The sequence below is a fragment of the Engystomops pustulosus genome, chromosome 1, assembly GCF_040894005.1.
Source record: "Engystomops pustulosus chromosome 1, aEngPut4.maternal, whole genome shotgun sequence".
Classification (NCBI taxonomy): domain Eukaryota; kingdom Metazoa; phylum Chordata; class Amphibia; order Anura; family Leptodactylidae; genus Engystomops; species Engystomops pustulosus.
In genome coordinates, this window is record NC_092411.1 from 4970601 (window position 1) to 4989034 (window position 18434).

At 48.4% G+C, this 18434-nt stretch overlaps 1 protein-coding gene across 12 annotated transcripts in view; it reads left to right on the forward strand.

The window, feature by feature from the left end:
• Nucleotides 1-7426: 7426 nt before the first annotated feature.
• UBAP2 (ubiquitin associated protein 2) overlaps nucleotides 7427-18434 on the forward strand; it is a 34205-nt gene continuing 23197 nt past the window's right edge. For 9 of the 12 annotated variants that reach the window (XM_072132818.1, XM_072132826.1, XM_072132821.1 and 6 more), the window contains exon 1: nucleotides 7566-7693. The gene's annotated coding sequence lies outside the window, so the exon portion shown is untranslated. The other 3 variants (XM_072132819.1, XM_072132825.1, XM_072132820.1) reach the window with 2 other exon arrangements.

Sequence of the window (18434 nt, forward strand, 5' to 3'; positions counted from 1 at the left end):
AAGTCTATTTTTTATATACTTGTTGCTAAGCAACCATTCTCCACTGTGTCGAATGATTTAACGAGAGACATGAATTTTATTTAGTATTTTATTTAGTAAACAAGATCCTGGCAGGATAAGAATCGGCTATTTGTCCTTGGTGGAAGAATGGATCTACTATCTGCAGGTGATTATTATCCCTGACCGGTATCATGATAACTAATAATCCCAGAGGGATGGTAGAGACTTCCTGACCACGACAGAGCGACGATCAGCCACCGGTCCATGTCCTACTTCTATAGAGCGGAGGCTGGGATGGGACACGTGCGACCGCTCCTACCCACCCGCTTGGCGTTCACTCCATGATCGCATACTGACCCTTTATTTAAATGTGTTTTTTTTCCTCAGTTCAATAATATTCAATGGATCATTGGTCTGTTGAAAACAATTCATAGCCCAACTATTTTTATCATGTTTCCAGATCACGGACAACAATAGAAATCTATGAGTCGGCAAATCACCTGATGTGCGGTCATCACTGATGCTCAGGAATCGGGTGTTCTGCCGTGTAACTATAAGTTTTTTGTTGCAGATGTGAATGAAACAGATTCAATAAGGAAAGGAAACAAAACGGATACGTTTTTAAAGGACATTTATAAATATCTCATCCACTCATTGCAAAAAAAATTCTATGTCCGCTGCCAGTCTATTGATTTTGAATGTTTTGGACAGCGGATGGGTGATTCTGGCGGGCAATATTTGCCATGAGGCGGATTGCAGCCCCCGCCTCAGGCGGCAGATTGTGGGGGGCAGTGGATTGCAAAGAAAAAAAAAAAAAAAATGACATCAGCGCTGACTGTGCTGCACTGCTCTATAGGACAAGATACTACAGAGGGCATGACTGCTAGCACCGGTAGGAGAAGATGACGAGGAGCTGCGGGGGAGCGCCGGGTCTGGTACTAGGTTTATTATTTTTGTGGGTGTCATGGCTGTATATATTACTGGGGGTGGCTTTGTATACTAGTGAAAGGCTGTGTATACTGGAGGGAGGTTTTTATATACTGGGGGGTGCCGGTGTATACAGGGGGGAGAGGAGGCTGTGTATACTCAGGGAAGCGGTGTATATGGGGCCTGTTATAAATAGGGTAACTTTATAAATAAATCAGGTATGTATGTAAATTATAGCTGTAGTTCATATATGTGGTATATATAATAAATTATGGGTGATGTAGATACTATAATGTATTCGGGGGACTAGATAAAGTATGTTTTATGTGGGGATAGTGTATTCAGTTGTGTTGAATCAGGGGTGTAACTACAGCGGTAGCAGCCATAGCAGCTGCTATGGGGCCCGCAGTGTCACGGGGCCCCGTCATCCGACCGGACACAATAAAGAATGGAGGATGTGCACCATTATATCTATATTGTCCTGACATTGTCCAGCATAATACGTATATAACATATACTGTGATGTATATATGGTGTCTGTATACACTGTATGTGAGTATGTTTCATATGGCACTGTATGTGTGTGTATATGCACATGAGTGTATTTATATGTGATTGTAACTTGCATGTGTGAGTATACTAATATGTATATTTTTTAAGTGGGAAGTGGGTCCCCATGCAGTAGCCTGTTAGGGGGCCCTGTCTCTCCTAGTTACGCCACTGAGGATAATATATATTAGGAACACAATTCATTATACTGTAAGTGACTGTGGTATTTTTAGGGGCACAGTGTGGAGTTGGGCTGCATAGAGCTGAAGACATTTGACTGTGAATTAAGCAGAGATAAACCATGGACGGGAGAAATCATAAAGAAGTCCTCTTCCTGAATGGGCAGTTGATCACCTGTAAGGTACAAGATGTCACTAATGTCTGTGGTATTGACTGACTTCTAGTGTTGGGGGTGGTATCATTGGTGGGGGGGAGGGCAGCATTTTCAATTTTTGCCTCAGGCAGCAAAAAAACAAGAAACCGCTCTGGATTCTCCATACCTACCCTTGTATTCTGAGACAAGTTGCAGGGTGTGTAGGTCACCATTGCTGCTCCTGATGATCCTCTGTTCAGGTGAAACATGGCATGTTGGGAATTTTTGTTGATCTTGGCTGTGGTCCTGGGTTGAGGCCACTAGGGTTAAGTAGGACTCGATTGTAGGGTCTATGGTGCCTCCCTTTAAACCTCTCTATACCCTGAATCCTTATATCTTTGAGCTTTTCCTAGCTGTCACATCCCGTACTTTACTTCTCCTTGATTCTGCATGTCTGACTGGTGGCAGGATCCTGGAGCAGGACATAGACAATATGACAGGCAGCATGGGGTGGAGGTGGTGTAAGTGAATAAAACCGGCATAAACGCCCCACCTAGACTATTATATATCAGCTCAGGCAGGGCCGTCCTCTGAGCCTGTGCGGCAGGAAGGCTGCGTACATGGATGCGCTCTCTTTTAATGTTGCCTTGGAGACAAGCGATCTGACAATTCACCGGAGACTTCACGTGATCCAATAACTTGGGGTCTTGGTGCGTTATCAGAGAAAGAAACCCCCCCCCCCCCCCTATGATTTACTGTCAAAATAACAAAGATCCTGAATTAAGATCTAATGAAATAGGAAGAAAGAATCAATAATACATTCCCTCCTTCCCCGGACTCATAACAGCACTTAGGTGCCTAAAGGGGTTGTCCAGTCACTGCAAGTTTTAATAACCTACTGATCAGCGGTGGTTCCAGTGCTACCCCCCCCCCCCCAAATATCATGAAAACGGGGTCTGTTGTATCTCCGATGAATCGGGTGGCAGATCTAGTATGTGCAGTTCTTTGCTGATGACAGCGCACACATCATACAGCCTCAGGCCTCATGCACACGACTGTATGAGGGCCCGTGATATGGCCGCACAATTTGTGGCTGTATCACGGTCCCAGTCACCCAGTGCCATAGTGTCGAACCGGACTGTGACTTAGCAGGGCCACCTACACGCTCAGCTTTCTATGGAGAGGCTTTTCCTTGTCTTAGTTTTGTGTGTTGTTTGTGTTACATGCACTTTTTTTTTTTTTTTAGACAAGTTCTGTTTCACATTGCTAATAAGTAGCCGCCGACAATATATACAAGTGTGCTCTCTAATTGATTGTTTGTTTGTTTGTTTGGGTAGGAGAGGATTAATAACATGCACATTAGTTCATGTAATCCCTTTCCAAAATGTATCTACAGTCAATATTTACTTTATCAGTGAGCTGTCAGAAGTTCCTCTTCCTTCCTCTTCATTCTAAGAAGCTGGGGAGGGCTTTAACTTTGGATCACTGGCACCTAGAATCTCAGGTTTTCATATGAATCTAGGATTGTATTTCTAGATGCCAAGGAACTGGAGATATTAAATGTAAAAGTGACAGTTGGGTGAGATTTATACATATAAAAAATCCCATCTGAATTGTTACTAATTGTATGTGGTTCAGTGGAAACGCTTATGCAATCTGGTCAAGTCCCTCCACATTTCTGGTTGGAATGAGTTTCCAAATCAGAACAGCCTCAATGTTTATGCATCAGTGTTATAGTTATAGGTTCAGTCTGGGAAATCCTGCACACGCATGGATCCAGTTTGTCGGAACAATCGCACTTGTAGAGAAGGGCTTTAAAGGGGTTTTCTCACAAGGATAGGGCCTAACTTTCTGATCAGTGGGGGTCTCAGTGCTGAGACCCCCGCAGATCGCAAAAAAACAGTCGTTACCTTCGTCGCTCTTCAGACTAACGGAGCAGACGGCTGAGCATGACTGTTCTGCTCCATTAATCCCTATGGAGCTGACGGAGATCACCAAGCGCCGCACTCAGCAATTTCCATCAGCTCCATAGAGATTAATGGAGCAAACCATCATGCACGGCCTCCTGCTCCTTTAATCTAACAGAGCGACAAGGGGACCCTTCGTTTTCGCGATGTGCACTCAGCACTGAGACCCCCACTGATCAGCAAGTTAGGGCCTATCTTTTCTTCGTGGAGAAAACCCCTTTAAGTTTAGGCCACGTTCGCACCACGCATTTTGGATGTGTTTTTATTGTGCTTTCAGACAAATTGCAGACCTTTTGCATGACCGTGGTCTATACTTCTCAGTCATATTACGGTATATAACCCATTTGTGTTAATAGAACATTATAATTTATTACAGTGTCGACCAGTTCTATTACGTCACACTTATCTTTATTTAGTGCATGACTGAAGATCAATTATTGAGATGTCGGCATAAATTACAAAGTGAAAAAACATCATGTAGGATCGCCTCCGGCTATGAGCCATAATACTTTCATACATAGAGCTCCAATCCACACACATAAAGCTCTGAGATGGATGAAGAAGTGCACCGGCCCTTTAAAGCCTTCTACATCATAGACTTCTATAGGGCGGTCGGAATGGAGAAAATAGGACATGCTCTATGTTATTTTTACATCATATTTTTGGCCTGATTGTCCATTGAAATGCTACTTGTAAGAAAACGGTACGGTGCGGGTAGCATGCAGTTTTTTTTTTCAGAGGCCTAAAGATTACAATATCAACACATTTTGTTTAGTGGGGAAGTAGGGACTACTATCCCAATCACGTCTCCAGGACTTCTCCCGAGCTGCACCAATTCTCTACAATGCTCTACCCCGGACTATCTGCTCTATCAGAATAATATCCAACCTCCAAAGCTGCAACAGTGCTTTAAAAACCCATCTGTTTAGGAAAGCCTATCACACCCCAATTGTATGGAACTTCAACTTTTTACCCACTATTCCAACCCATCATGTGTTCCCCTCCCATCTGTTATCCGGTAGACACTATGCCAAGCTCCAGGCTTCTCTGCAGTGACCTTGGACTTTCTGTAGAAGATGGTGATTGATGCAGCATTTTTTATTACTACATTATTGTTATGCAGTTCCCTTATAAAGAATAACAGAACCGTTATACCTCTTGTGCCCCCCCCCCATCATCCTCATGGACTGTAAGCTCTTGTGACCAGAGTACAAGCTCTTATACCTCCTGTGTCCCTTCCTTCATCCTCCACTATCACTGTGCCTCAGGTGTGATGATGATGATAAGGCAGAGAGAGGTCAGCTCCCTGCACTATCACTGTGCCTCAGGTGTGATGTGATGATAAGGCAGAGAGAGGTCAGCTCCCTGCACTATCACTGTGCCTCAGGTGAGATGGATGATGATAAGGCAGAGAGAGGTCAGCTCCCTGCACTATCACTGTGCCTCAGGCATGATGTGATGATAATAAGACATGGAGCTGACCTCTCTCTGCCTCATCATCACATCACGCCTGAGGCACAGTGATAGTGCAGGAAGCTGACCTCTCCCTGCCTTATCATCATCACATCAGGCCTGAGGCACAGTGATAGTGCTGACCTCTCTCTGCCATATCATCATCACATCACGTCTGAGGCACAGTGATAGTGCAGGGAGCTGACTTCCCTCTGCCTTATCATCATCACATCAGGCCTGAGGCATAGTGATAGTGCAGGGAGCTGACCTCTCTCTGCCTTATCATCATCACACCTGAGGCACAGTAATAGTGCAGGGAGGTGACCTCTCTCTGCCTTATCATCATCACATCACACCTGAGGCACAGTGATAGTGCAAGGAGCTGACCTCTCTCTGCCTTATAATCATCACCTCTCACCTGAGGCACAGTGATAGTGCAGGGAGCTGACCTCCCTCTGCCTTATCATCATCACATCAGGCCTGAGGCACAGTGATAGTGCAGGGAGCTGACCTCTCTCTGCCTTTTAATCATCACATCAGGCCTGAGGCACAGTGATAGTGCAGGGAGCTGACCTCTCTCTGCCTTATCATCATCACATCAGGCCTGAGGCACAGTGATAGTGCAGGGAGCTGACCTCTCTCTGCCTTATCATCATCACATCACACCTGAGGCACAGTGATAGTGCAGGGAGCTGACCTCTCTCTGCCTTATCATCATCACATCAGGCCTGAGGCACAATGATAGTGCAGGGAGCTGACCTCTTTCTGCCTTATCATCATCACATCAGGCCTGAGGCACAGTGATAGTGCAGGGAGCTGACCTCTCTCTACCTCATCATCACATCACACCTGAGGCACAGTGATAGTGCAGGAAGCTGACCTCTCCCTGCCTTATCATCATCACATCAGGCCTGAGGTACAGTGATAGTGCTGACCTCTCTCTGCCATATCATCATCACATCACGTCTGAGGCACAGTGATAGTGCAGGGAGCTGACTTCCCTCTGCCTTATCATCATCACATCAGGCCTGAGGCATAGTGATAGTGCAGGGAGCTGACCTCTCTCTGCCTTATCATCATCACACCTGAGGCACAGTAATAGTGCAGGGAGGTGACCTCTCTCTGCCTTATCATCATCACATCACACCTGAGGCACAGTGATAGTGCAAGGAGCTGACCTCTCTCTGCCTTATAATCATCACCTCTCACCTGAGGCACAGTGATAGTGCAGGGAGCTGACCTCCCTCTGCCTTATCATCATCACATCAGGCCTGAGGCACAGTGATAGTGCAGGGAGCTGACCTCTTTCTGCCTTTTAATCATCACATCAGGCCTGAGGCACAGTGATAGTGCAGGGAGCTGACCTCTCTCTGCCTTATCATCATCACATCAGGCCTGAGGCACAGTGATAGTGCAGGGAGCTGACCTCTCTCTGCCTTATCATCATCACATCACACCTGAGGCACAGTGATAGTGCAGGGAGCTGACCTCTCTCTGCCTTATCATCATCACATCAGGCCTGAGGCACAATGATAGTGCAGGGAGCTGACCTCTCTCTGCCTTATCATCATCACATCAGGCCTGAGGCACAGTGATAGTGCAGGGAGCTGACCTCTCTCTGCCTTATCATCATCACATCAGGCCTGAGGCACAGTGATAGTGCAGGGAGCTGACCTCTCTCTGCCTTATCATCATCACATCTCACCTGAGGCACAGTGATAGTGCAGGGAGCTGACCTCCCTCTGCCTTATCATCACATCAGGCCTGAGGCACAGTGATAGTGCAGGGAGCTGACCTCTCTCTGCTTTATCATCATCACATCACCCCTGAGGCACAGTGATAGAGGTCAGCTCCCTGCACTATCACTGTGCCTCAGGCCTTATGTGATGACGTCATCTTGCCCGCTGGCTTCAGGAGGTGCCCAGCAGCAGGGAGAGGTAAGTACTTTATCAAAGGAAATCTACCATAAACATCTTCCATCATTAAGCAGGGGCACTGGGAATATCTTTAGATAACTGACTCCAAGTTTTTATATTAATAATTTTATTGTAATTTCCCTCCTCCTCTGGCTGTGGAGAGGCCGGGCACTGCTGGGAGTTGTAGTCCCCGCTCTCTGCAGGCTTAGGAGCACGCTATTGTGCTGTGCAGGGGACACAAAGGGAGGAGGCAGTCACCCCTAGCAACCGGCACCGCGCAGACGCTGACGTCATCAGGACGCGCCTCCCCCTTTCCCAGTAACCACGCACAGACGCGGTAAGTAAAGGGGCGGAGCGCTGCCGCGGTTTCTGTCGGTGATCAGAGGACCCGGGGAGACCGTCTCGGTGAGTATTTGGTGGGGGGTGGGAGGTGTTTTCCCCGGCGCCGTTGTCGCACGCGAGTGACGTCACGCCCGGGAAGATGCGGTCGCAGGCTGGTGACGCAGGGGGAGGAGTCAGGTGACGGCGCCCGTTGCTGCTGCTGCTTTGTGAGGCGCATTGTGCTGCAGGTAAGAGGCGGCGGCGCCGGAGGAGGACGGCAAGTAACCGGGGGCGTCGTGTACGGGGCGGGCGGGCTGTGTACCGGGCACCGGGGTCACCGGCTCCGCGCTCTCCCGCTGCTGCCCCGGCGGAGGGGTCACACCGGGCGCGGGGGGCGCGGAGCATGAGGCCCGCACTGGGGTGGGCGCCCTGCGGCCTAGTGATGGCGGCTCAGCCCCCGGTCACTGGACAAAGGGATGAGGCCGGAGGAGGGAGGGGGAGCCCCGCATTGTGCCGCAATCCTGCACGACAACAATGCGGCCTGCAGCACACAGGGGCCACATCCCTGCTACACAGGAGCCTGTGATCACCCCTCAGGGGCCACATCCCTGCTACACAGGAGCCCTGTGACCTCCACACGGGGGCCACATCCCTCAGGGGCCCCATCACCTTGTCTTGTTCTTCTATAAGGCCCTTTTATCACTCACCGGAGCAATAGAGGGGCACCTGATGACCATGTACTGGATGTGTGGCCCCTGGAGTAGTCATGTGCTGGCAGCGGGGCCCCATGTGAGACGCAGGGTTAATTCTTAGCCTTTCTATAGGGGCCCACTGTTATTTTGAGGCTCGGTGCTGTAAGGCAGTGTCTGAATTGTGTTTGGGATCGTAATTCTGGGGCAGTGGGGCGGATCTCCTGATTGTAGCCATGTGTAGAGCTAAACTTTCGTGTTCAGGAACAAGCGTTGTGCGTTTGGCATTGTTTACGGACAAATCACGCGTTGCTCGTTCCCGTTTACAAGCGATTAGGTCTGAACACGATCGGTAAAAGCTCCTCCACGCTGCACAAAATATCTGAATGCTGAGGGTATGTTCACACAGAACAGTTAAAGGGATTGTCCATGTCTAGATCAAAACTTTGTGTTGGTCATGGTATGTGGTGCGCCAGAGGCACATACAAGGGCTTGGACTGAAGATATTGAACATAATGAGCTGTAACTACAGATGGGACATAGCAATGGACACATAGAGGGACAGTGGGGACCCATAGGGGGGGCAGGTAGTTGGTATTTATAGACTTAAAGTATTGTTAACCAAAAAACTAAAATTCTCTGTGCCCCTAAATAAATTGTGAAGTGGAGCGTATACCTTCTACTATTTAAGGAAACTTAAATCTAAAATATTTGTGGCAAATACTGAGTACATTCGAGTTCCCTAATCCCCATCTGGGTTAGAATTTGCCGACTCCTACATTAAAGTCTATGGGACAGGGAAAAAAACAGCTGAGCCGACTGCCGCGGCCATATTTAGATCTTCCATAGAGTAGGGACGAGCAGAAGTGAACCCAAAGCCTTGGCTCCTCTGGGATAATCCATTATAACCTGTGGGTTGGCTATAAACGCTTCAGTAGAATTCCCCTGAAATACACGTTCTTGTAAAATTACAACTCGGACCAAAAACTTGCCCTGTAAAATGTGGGAACGGAACAATGCAGAATTGCAGGGTCTCCCTTTAAATAGGATGTGAAACTTTTAGATTATCAGTGGGGATACTACAGGTCTGCTGTCTGGAGGATAAGCTACAACCAGAGGCCCAGTGCACCCCTGGGCTTTCTGTTAGTCTTCGTAGCACAGTGTAACTATTCACCTTTCGGACTTTAATGGACCTGCCGTTGCCCAAATCCATTATTAATATCAGTAGAATAGAAGCGGCTGCTGCGCTATTTCTCTATTAATAACAGGATGTGTCGCAGAACCTAGCCGTCCGCCTCCTGCTCTGTGCGGTGCAGCAGTGTGCTCCCCTACCCATTAACTAATAACGATTTGTTCCTCGGATAATACAAGGAAATCCCCTTTGTACTGTACATGCAGGTTTAAATGTAGAAAATCCTTAGTGTAATCAAAGCAGCAAATACCAGAACAAAAAATGGTAAAAAAAAAAAAAAAGTATGGACGTTATAGTGGCCACTAGCCAAGTGTTTCTGTGGATCGCAGTACCGCTCCCCCTTAATAACGCACTGGGGACACCTAAGTTCAAGAGGTTCTTGTGCACTAATGTCACAGATTAAAAAGTTATTCCCTGTATTCCGTATTGGGCTGTAAAGGACATCTACCACCAGGATGAAGGGTTGTAAACTAAGTACACTGACCTGAACTCTCTAGCAGGATCTGCTCTTCTTTTAGCTTCTTATGCAAAGTTTTTTTTTTATGAAAAAGGCTTTTAAACATTATGCAAATGAGCCTGAGGATTCAGACTCCATAGGGTGTAATGGAGCTTGAAGCCCCTCGCGCTCATTTGCATAATTTTTAAAGCCTGCTTTTCTTTACACCAAGTGCATAAGAAGCTTAAATAAGTACAGATCCTGCTAGAGGGGGCGCACACCAGTATGTCAGTTGTGCTTGGTTTACAATCCTTCATCCTGGTAGTAGATGTCTTATAAGTGAATTTTTCTGTAATGTGAGAACCTGTCCCTACTGTTTTTTATAATTTGCACAGTATAATTAGTTACCGAGGAGGGGTGGGGTCTCTTGTACATGTATTGGCAGGTGGCTGGGCCCTCGGGACAGAAGACCCACCTGTGTTCTTACCAAGCTTCATGACCGTGGTAAAACCGTTGTCTGATAAAACACAAAGCTGCTTTAAAGGGGTAGTTTGGGATCACGGTTTTTCTTGGATGTCGGGCCATGGGAGAGAGGGGATGGAATACAAATAAACCACACAGGGCCACATTTATCAAATTTAGTGCAGTCTGTACTTTGTGCAGTCTGCGACAGATTCATCAAACTAGTGCCCCGTTCACTTCTCGGGAAGTGGGCAACAACTTTTTCTTTAATATAGTTGCAGTAATAAATGTGGTGCGCGACTCTGCGCTGGATGCCCCTTTAGATGCAGACACTTTATAAATACAATGTTCTTTTCAGTGCAAAGTCAGACAAAAAACTGGTGCAAATACTTAAAGGGAACCTACCACCACGATTCTACCTATAAAGGTAGATCGGGTGGTAGGTGGATGTAAGGGACGTGAGGAGAGCTCTTTTTAGAGCTAATCCTCACGTCCCCGCTGACTTTTGGGAAACTTTATTAACCTAATATGTAAATTTAGTTATGCGGCTACTGGGGCGAGGAGTAGCCGGGCACGAGGCTACACAGCGCGGCTACTCCACGCCCCAGTAGCCACATTACTCCTCCTACCCTGTTGTGTCCGGCGCGCAGCTCCTCGTAGCTGCGCGCCCTCGTCTGAAAAGCCGGCTACTGCGCATGCACAGAACGCCATCATATCGGACGAGGGCGCGCAGCTACGAGGAGCTGCGCGCCGGACACAACAGGGTAGGAGGAGTAATGGGGCTACTGGGGCGTGGAGTAGCCGCGCTGTGTAGCCTCGTGCCCAGCTAGCCACGCCCCAGTAGCCGCATAACGAAATTTACATATTAGGTTAATAAAGTTTCCCAAAAGTTAGCGGGGACGTGAAGATTAGCTCTAAAAAGAGCTCTCCTCACGTCCCTTACATCCACCTACCACCCGATCTACCTTTATAGGTAGATTCGTGGTGGTAGGTTCTCTTTAAATACATGGGACCATTGTCCTCTCCACTCTGCCCGGTGCCCCCCATAACCGCCCGCTTCTGGTTTTATACACAGGTAGAGATGAGCGCAACCCGGACATATTGCTAGATTTGTGGCCAATCAGACAATGTGGCAAATTGACACCCCCCTACTACTAAATATGGGTGTGACTGGAAGGGGGCTCCCTCCTGGCCAATCATAGACGTTCCCAAGGGAGTAAATTTGCCCGATTGGCTGATGGGCCACCAAAACAATGCAAACATTGGGTCCAGTCCACTCATCCCTAGTTATCGGTGAGGGAAAGAGATGAATATATTATGTGTTGTTATTTTTAACTAGTTCCCCTCCCCTGGCTTACATCCAAAAACTCCTGGTGCTAGAAAACCCTGTTAATTGGTTTGGCTCAAAAGCAAAGCTTAGCCCCAAACCACAAGTTAAGAAAGTGATGGTGGATGTCAGACAGCTAGAGCCGACACTAATCACCAACTTTGAGACCCCCTCCCCCTAATGAATGGGGAGCAGTGGGGAGAATGGGTCCCCCTGTCTGTCAGCATCTTCTCTATTCTGTAGGTTGCAGAATAACTATTAATTGTGGGCCAGCATTTCAGTGAAGCTTTGTAAGCAGTAAGTTACCCCCAGTATAGTGGGTTTGGTCCCCCCATGTTTGCCTTTCATCATTGTAGTAGCTATTTGGCTTCCTCTTCATGCAATGGGCGCCTTGTAGCTTTCACACTGAGCTGTCACTATGGGGGTTAAGGTGATTTTCTGAGCATGAATCAGCTGGACCCCTCTCGCTGCAGCAGTGAGGGTGCAGTCACACGTTGCAGTTAAAACTGCATCACAATCAGCTTTGAGGTGGTTTTGGGTGCAGTTTTGTCGATTTCACAGGTGAAAGACATGAACTGAACGGGTGAATTTGATTTTGAAGGCGAAAGCTGTTCAACAAATGTCATTCACCTGTTGATTTGACGTCTTTCACTTGTTAAAATGAGTAATATCACCTTAAACCAACCGAAAACTAATTGCGATGCAGTTTTAACTGCAACGTGTGACCGCACCCTTAGTGGTTACTTACATACTCACAATCTTCTAGTTAAAGGAAAACGTAAAGGGCAACATCACAATAAGACACTTGTCTTATTCGTCTGCATTCACACATTCCTTTTGCGTTGCGTTTAGAATGCAAATGTTTGGAGGCGGGGCTCAGGCTGATTGCTTATGCTTTTCTATTGAAACACATGGGATTGGTATCGATCACAGAATGTTTTTCATTGTGTACATCGGGTGGTCATTATCTATTGCATGAGATTCAATGGAAACGCACAGGCCGAGCATTAAGTTTCAAAGCGCAAGGCAAACGGAATGTGTGAATGCAGCCTAAGGCTCCCCAAGGCGGTGCAGGTAGTACATGAATGTGTAATGGTGCTATATAATGAGGAGATTCAACACCTTACAAAGTGTCTTACCATTCATGCAGCTTCATGACCTCCGACCTCTGACCTGGAGGCCACAAGCAGGTAAGAGCCAGGGCTCTTGTGTCTCGCCTCACAGGTTTTTAATGTTTTTACTGCCGTCCTGTTGTAAATAAGATGTTCCTGTATTTATCAATCTGTTGTTTTAGGTTTTTTTTAATATCCTTTGATGAACACTGTTTAGTGTGTAAAATGCTGTGAATTTTCTGTTTCCTGCATAACATCATGCCTGACGAAGATAACTAGTAGTCTCGAAAGCTCATCATCAAATATACTCAGTTATCCTCAAAAAGGTATCGCCTCATTTCTTCACTCTTCTAATGGTGCTATATGCAGCTGGCACACAACTCCATTTACATCTATGGGATAACAGCCGTGGATCCCGTCGCCTCGTGTCCTTTGCCGCTCTTATGTTGCACCTCTGTGGTTTCCTGCCGTACCATTTCCAGGTTATATTTCCACAATTATCACTCTGCATCAGTTACTGGCATAAGCTTTAAGTGCACTTATCAGTATGAGCATCACGCAGGCTTGCATAATGACCGCTCCAACAGTCTGTCCCAATGATCAGTCCTACGTTGGGACCCACTGTTGGGACTGTCACTAGAATTGGCTTTCCCAGCCTGCATTCTGGCACTGACGAGGGATTTGGATCGGGCTCAGTTCTGCTTCTTGCATTGATTGCTGGTCTGATGACAGGAGGTGAGCGCTGTACTGGTGGTCCGTCCTCTTTGGCCCCCGTTGACTATGAATGGAGCAGTAGCGGGGTGCACGTATGATCGCTCCTCACTGCTATTTGTGAATGGATAGCTGCAGCCCCCATTGATTGCCGGGATTCTGGTTCCCAGCAATGAAGTGACGTGCACCCTGGTAGTCCTGTTCTTGCAGTCATGATGAATGTCCGGGCATGTGTAGAGCAGGTCTACTCATGGGTCTATCAAGTTGTTCGATGGGTTTTCCACCAACTCTTGGACTCCCAGAGCTCCTCAGAGCGGGGTCCGCTGTGTATAGAGTTGGTGTGTGTGTATATGTGTTCCATTGTGTTCACTATTTTGGGACTGACTGCTCCGTGCCCTTATTTCTGTTTTATGAGAAAGAAGTGGTGGTCACGTAAACTAGCGTTTTGGGCCCCGGATCTTCTGATATCTTGGGGTCGCAGAATTCAAGCTTTAGGGAACATACATTGTACAATGTGGCGAACACAGGATGAACAAGTTGTACCTGGATGTATCCGAGAAGCTGTGTATGTGCGGATATTTCTTGGGATTGGGCCTCGCTGAGCAAATGGTCCAAGGAAGACAGGAAAAAAAAAACCTAAAAGAGGTTCTAGTTTAAAACCATAAACCATGAGCTCGGCTGTAGACCCCAATCACATTTAGATAGACTGCCGTATCTCGTTCTGGTTTGCCTACAAGCGAGTTCAGCCGCGTTACTGAACGGAGAGGCTCGGTGGTAAGAGGGTGACTCCAGGAAATCCTGCCAGAGAACGCAACGTTTTTCTCTGATCAAACTTGCTACTGCGCCTCCGACATTAAAGGGGTTTTCCCACAAACAAAAATTGGGCCCTATCAGCACTTGCTGATCAGTGCTGAGACCCCCCCCCCCCCCCCCACAGATCGCAAAAACGAGGGGGATGTCAGACAATTTTTGTCAGCTCCGTAAAGCTTAATGGAGCAGAACGGTTGCTGTCTGCTTCATTAGTCTGATGGCGCGACAAGGGGTCTAACGGAGGTTCGTGGGAGCCCATCGGACCCCTAGTTTTCGTGAGCTGTGGGGGTGTAAGCACGGAGACCGCCACTGTTCAGCAAGTTAGGCTCTATCCCTTTCTTCGTGGGAAAACCCCTTTAAGGCTCCCTTCACACAATGAGGGACATTTATCAGGGCCTGAATTGTATTTTCTAGTGGACAAGCCCTGAAATAATCACAATTCCTAACGCACCCCCAGGAATTGCCAGGTATGGAGGGGCGCGCCTGGCAGCGGATAGTGGTTAATGTAAAAGGCTGTGTGGTTGACTTTTATCTCCCCTTTAAAATATGTTGTCCACGCGCTTCGCACTCTATCGGGATTTACCAGATTGGGCCTAGGACCGCAGTACTGTGCCCGGCATGTCCCGCTTCTAGGTTGAGTCTTGTAAATCCTTCACGAACACGGAGAGAGTTTGTCAGACCAAACCGTTCACCGTGGTTACACATGTTTAAGATTTCCTTAAATATTTAGCAAATGCCCAAAATGTGCCTGGTCTCCCCCCCCCTGCGCGCCGTGTGCCTCCTGGTGTAACGCAGGACACAATGGAAGTTGTAAGGACTGAGCTCACGTTGCAGGGCGGCTTATGTGTGATGCAGCCAAAGGGAATTCCAGGGAACCAAAAGTGCGTGTGGGCCCCCCGCATCCCAGGAATCTGTCCCCCCAGTTACTGATAAGCGTTCACCTGCACATATGCCGTGCATTGTGCTCAAATTTGTAGCTCTCTCTGCACGGCCGGGGGTCGCCGCCTGGGATTGAGGTCAGCCTGGGTGGGGTAACAGCTGCTGCCTTTTAGAGGGGAAACCAGAGCCGAGCGGCTGCAGCAGCCAGGGGACGGACTTTTTCCGTTTAAACACATGTGAACAGTCACTTATGAAACCCACGCTCAGGTTTCGTCCTTCCACGGAAGGGGGCAGGGTTAATCCCTGCCTATTTGGGGAGCTCCAGGCCTGTGTGCGCTGAGGTATATTTTTACTCCCCCCTTACTGACGTTATTAGTGAACTAGGCCAAAAAAAGGGAAGTCCTGAGTAATGGGTGACGGGGCCTGTGCGCACCACATGCGTCTTACACGCTAGGATGTGCTTTCTACTCCCGGGTGCCATGACTTTTGGCTTCTAATGTCTGCAGTGTTGTCTGTCTGTAGAGTTGTATTTAGGCATATATATATATATGTATGTATTGTATGCTCAGCTGAATTGCTTTTACAATGCGTTAACAAATGCTGCTCGTGATTGGGCTTAAAAAACAAAACCGTCCTGTACGGGAATCCTCAAGGATCAAATGTAACAGGCGCCCCCCGGGTTACATACAAGAGGTTCTGTAGGTTTGGTCTTAAAGGAAACCTACCACTTCTGAAGGTAGGTATGAGATACAAACACCGGGCACCAGCTCAGGGTGAGCTGGTGCCGGTGCTTAGTCTCGTTAGTGTTAAAACCGCGGTATCGCGGTTTTAACACTTTTGAAACTTTCTAGCAGAAACTGCTTCGGCGCTGCGCGCGACCGTGCGCGCGCAACGCCTGCGGCGTTTCCAGTGTAGGCGCGCGCACGATCGTGTGCACGAAGCGCCGAAGCAGTTTCTGCTAGAAAGTTTCAAAAGTGTTAAAACCGCGATACCGCGGTTTTAACACTAACGAGACTAAGCACCGGCACCAGCTCACCCTGAGCTGGTGCCCGGTGTTTGTATCTCATACCTACCTTCAGAAGTGGTAGGTTTCCTTTAAGCTGAATTTTTTTGCACGTAAGACCAGGTGTATTTTATAAGTGCGACTCCAGATACATTATTTTTTTTTATCGGCTGTGACGATAGGCGATAAAATGTCGCCCTGATCCTGACGTTGAGCTCGGTAAGAAGCTCCAAGTGATTTGCATTATTTACATCCACAATATGTAGTTCGTCATTGGGATCGTATCATAACCACAGCCGGAATAGGCGGCCATGTTTGCGTTGGATCTGCGTCTGCTTGTGCTGGTTGTAAGAGGCCATTGTACGAGTTATTTTGGGACGTCGCCTGCGTCTGATCCGGGCACATAATTTCCTGCTTGTGCTGAGGCCGGAGGAGCTGGACGGCCTCCAGTCATGTGTCGGAGGATGTGGAATGTGTCGTCTTCTTGTATGTTACAATAATGATCAGAGACTTCAAATGTGACGGGTTAAATCTGCAGCCCTGACTGATGCAGGTCTCTTTAATGTTGCACCTGTACAAAACCAGAACTGTAGCAAAAGCCCAAAATCTAGCCCCTTGTTATTCCAGACCCCCCTCCCTTCCCCCTGGGGTGTATCACGGATTCATGCAAGTTTTCTAGGAGAAGGTGAAGTTTCCAGTTTTGCCGGTAAAGTTTTGTCATCCACTTTCTTGCCTGTAGCGGACGTGGAGGGGCCTTCCGGGCCTCTGTTCTCTCCATGGACTTAAAATACTTCCAGGAGTGTGTGGGGGGAGGGTCGAGTCTCAGAGCCCTGAAATCTGAACCGCGCTGGATACCAGTGACTGCTCCAGTAGATATGCGGCGCTGCACAATGGAGCCGACCTTATCTGCACATTCTGTTTCCTGGACGCTGCAGATACAGCAACGGCCGGGCGTGAGCTTTGTTATTAAAGGGATATTCTCCGAGGTTGTGGATACACCGCAGACCCTTGTACCCTCCTGTCACTGAGGATTATATTGTAGCATCTCTTGTTGTCTTCTGTAGCTGTGCCAAAAATAACCAAAGACAACACGAGGGACTCGCCTCTATCAGACGTTTATCATCCTTTGGGAATATCTCGTTATTATGGATTTAACACTATGTACAGCACTCTGCCATTACCAGGGATAGAACAGCATGAGGACGTTACTATGCTCACCCTAGATATAGGGTGCCCCCCCCCCCCCCCAGAAGAAACACTTAGATTTTTCCAGTAGAGTATTAATAGTCTTCAGGCCCCCAGGTCAGACTGTGGCCGCTGATACTGACCCAGGTCAGACTGTGGCCGCTGATACTGACCCAGGTCAGACTGTGGCCGCTGATACTGACCCGGGTCAGACTGTGGCCGCTGATACTGACCCGGGTCAGACTATGGCCGCTGATACTGACCCGGGTCAGACTATGGCCGCTGATACTGACCCGGGTCAGACTATGGCCGCTGATACTGACCCAGGTCAGACTATGGCCGCTGATACTGACCCAGGTCAGACTATGGCCGCTGATACTGACCCAGGTCAGACTGTGGCCGCTGATACTGACCCAGGTCAGACTGTGGCCGCTGATACTGACCCAGGTCAGACTGTGGCCGCTGATACTGACCCAGGTCAGACTATGGCCGCTGATACTGACCCAGGTCAGACTATGGCCGCTGATACTGACCCAGGTCAGACTATGGCCGCTGATACTGACCCAGGTCAGACTATGGCCGCTGATACTGACCCAGGTCAGACTATGGCCGCTGATACTGACCCAGGTCAGACTGTGGCCGCTGATACTGACCCAGGTCAGACTATGGCCGCTGATACTGACCCAGGTCAGACTATGGCCGCTGATACTGACCCAGGTCAGACTATGGCCGCTGATACTGACCCAGGTCAGACTATGGCCGCTGATACTGACCCAGGTCAGACTATGGCCGCTGATACTGACCCAGGTCAGACTGTGGCCGCTGATACTGACCCAGGTCAGACTGTGGCCGCTGATACTGACCCAGGTCAGACTGTGGCCGCTGATACTGACCCAGGTCAGACTGTGGCCGCTGATACTGACCCAGGTCAGACTATGGCCGCTGATACTGACCCAGGTCAGACTGTGGCCGCTGATACTGACCCAGGTCAGACTGTGGCCGCTGATACTGACCCAGGTCAGACTGTGGCCGCTGATACTGACCCAGGTCAGACTATGGCCGCTGATACTGACCCAGGTCAGACTATGGCCGCTGATACTGACCCAGGTCAGACTATGGCCGCTGATACTGACCCAGGTCAGACTGTGGCCGCTGATACTGACCCAGGTCAGACTGTGGCCGC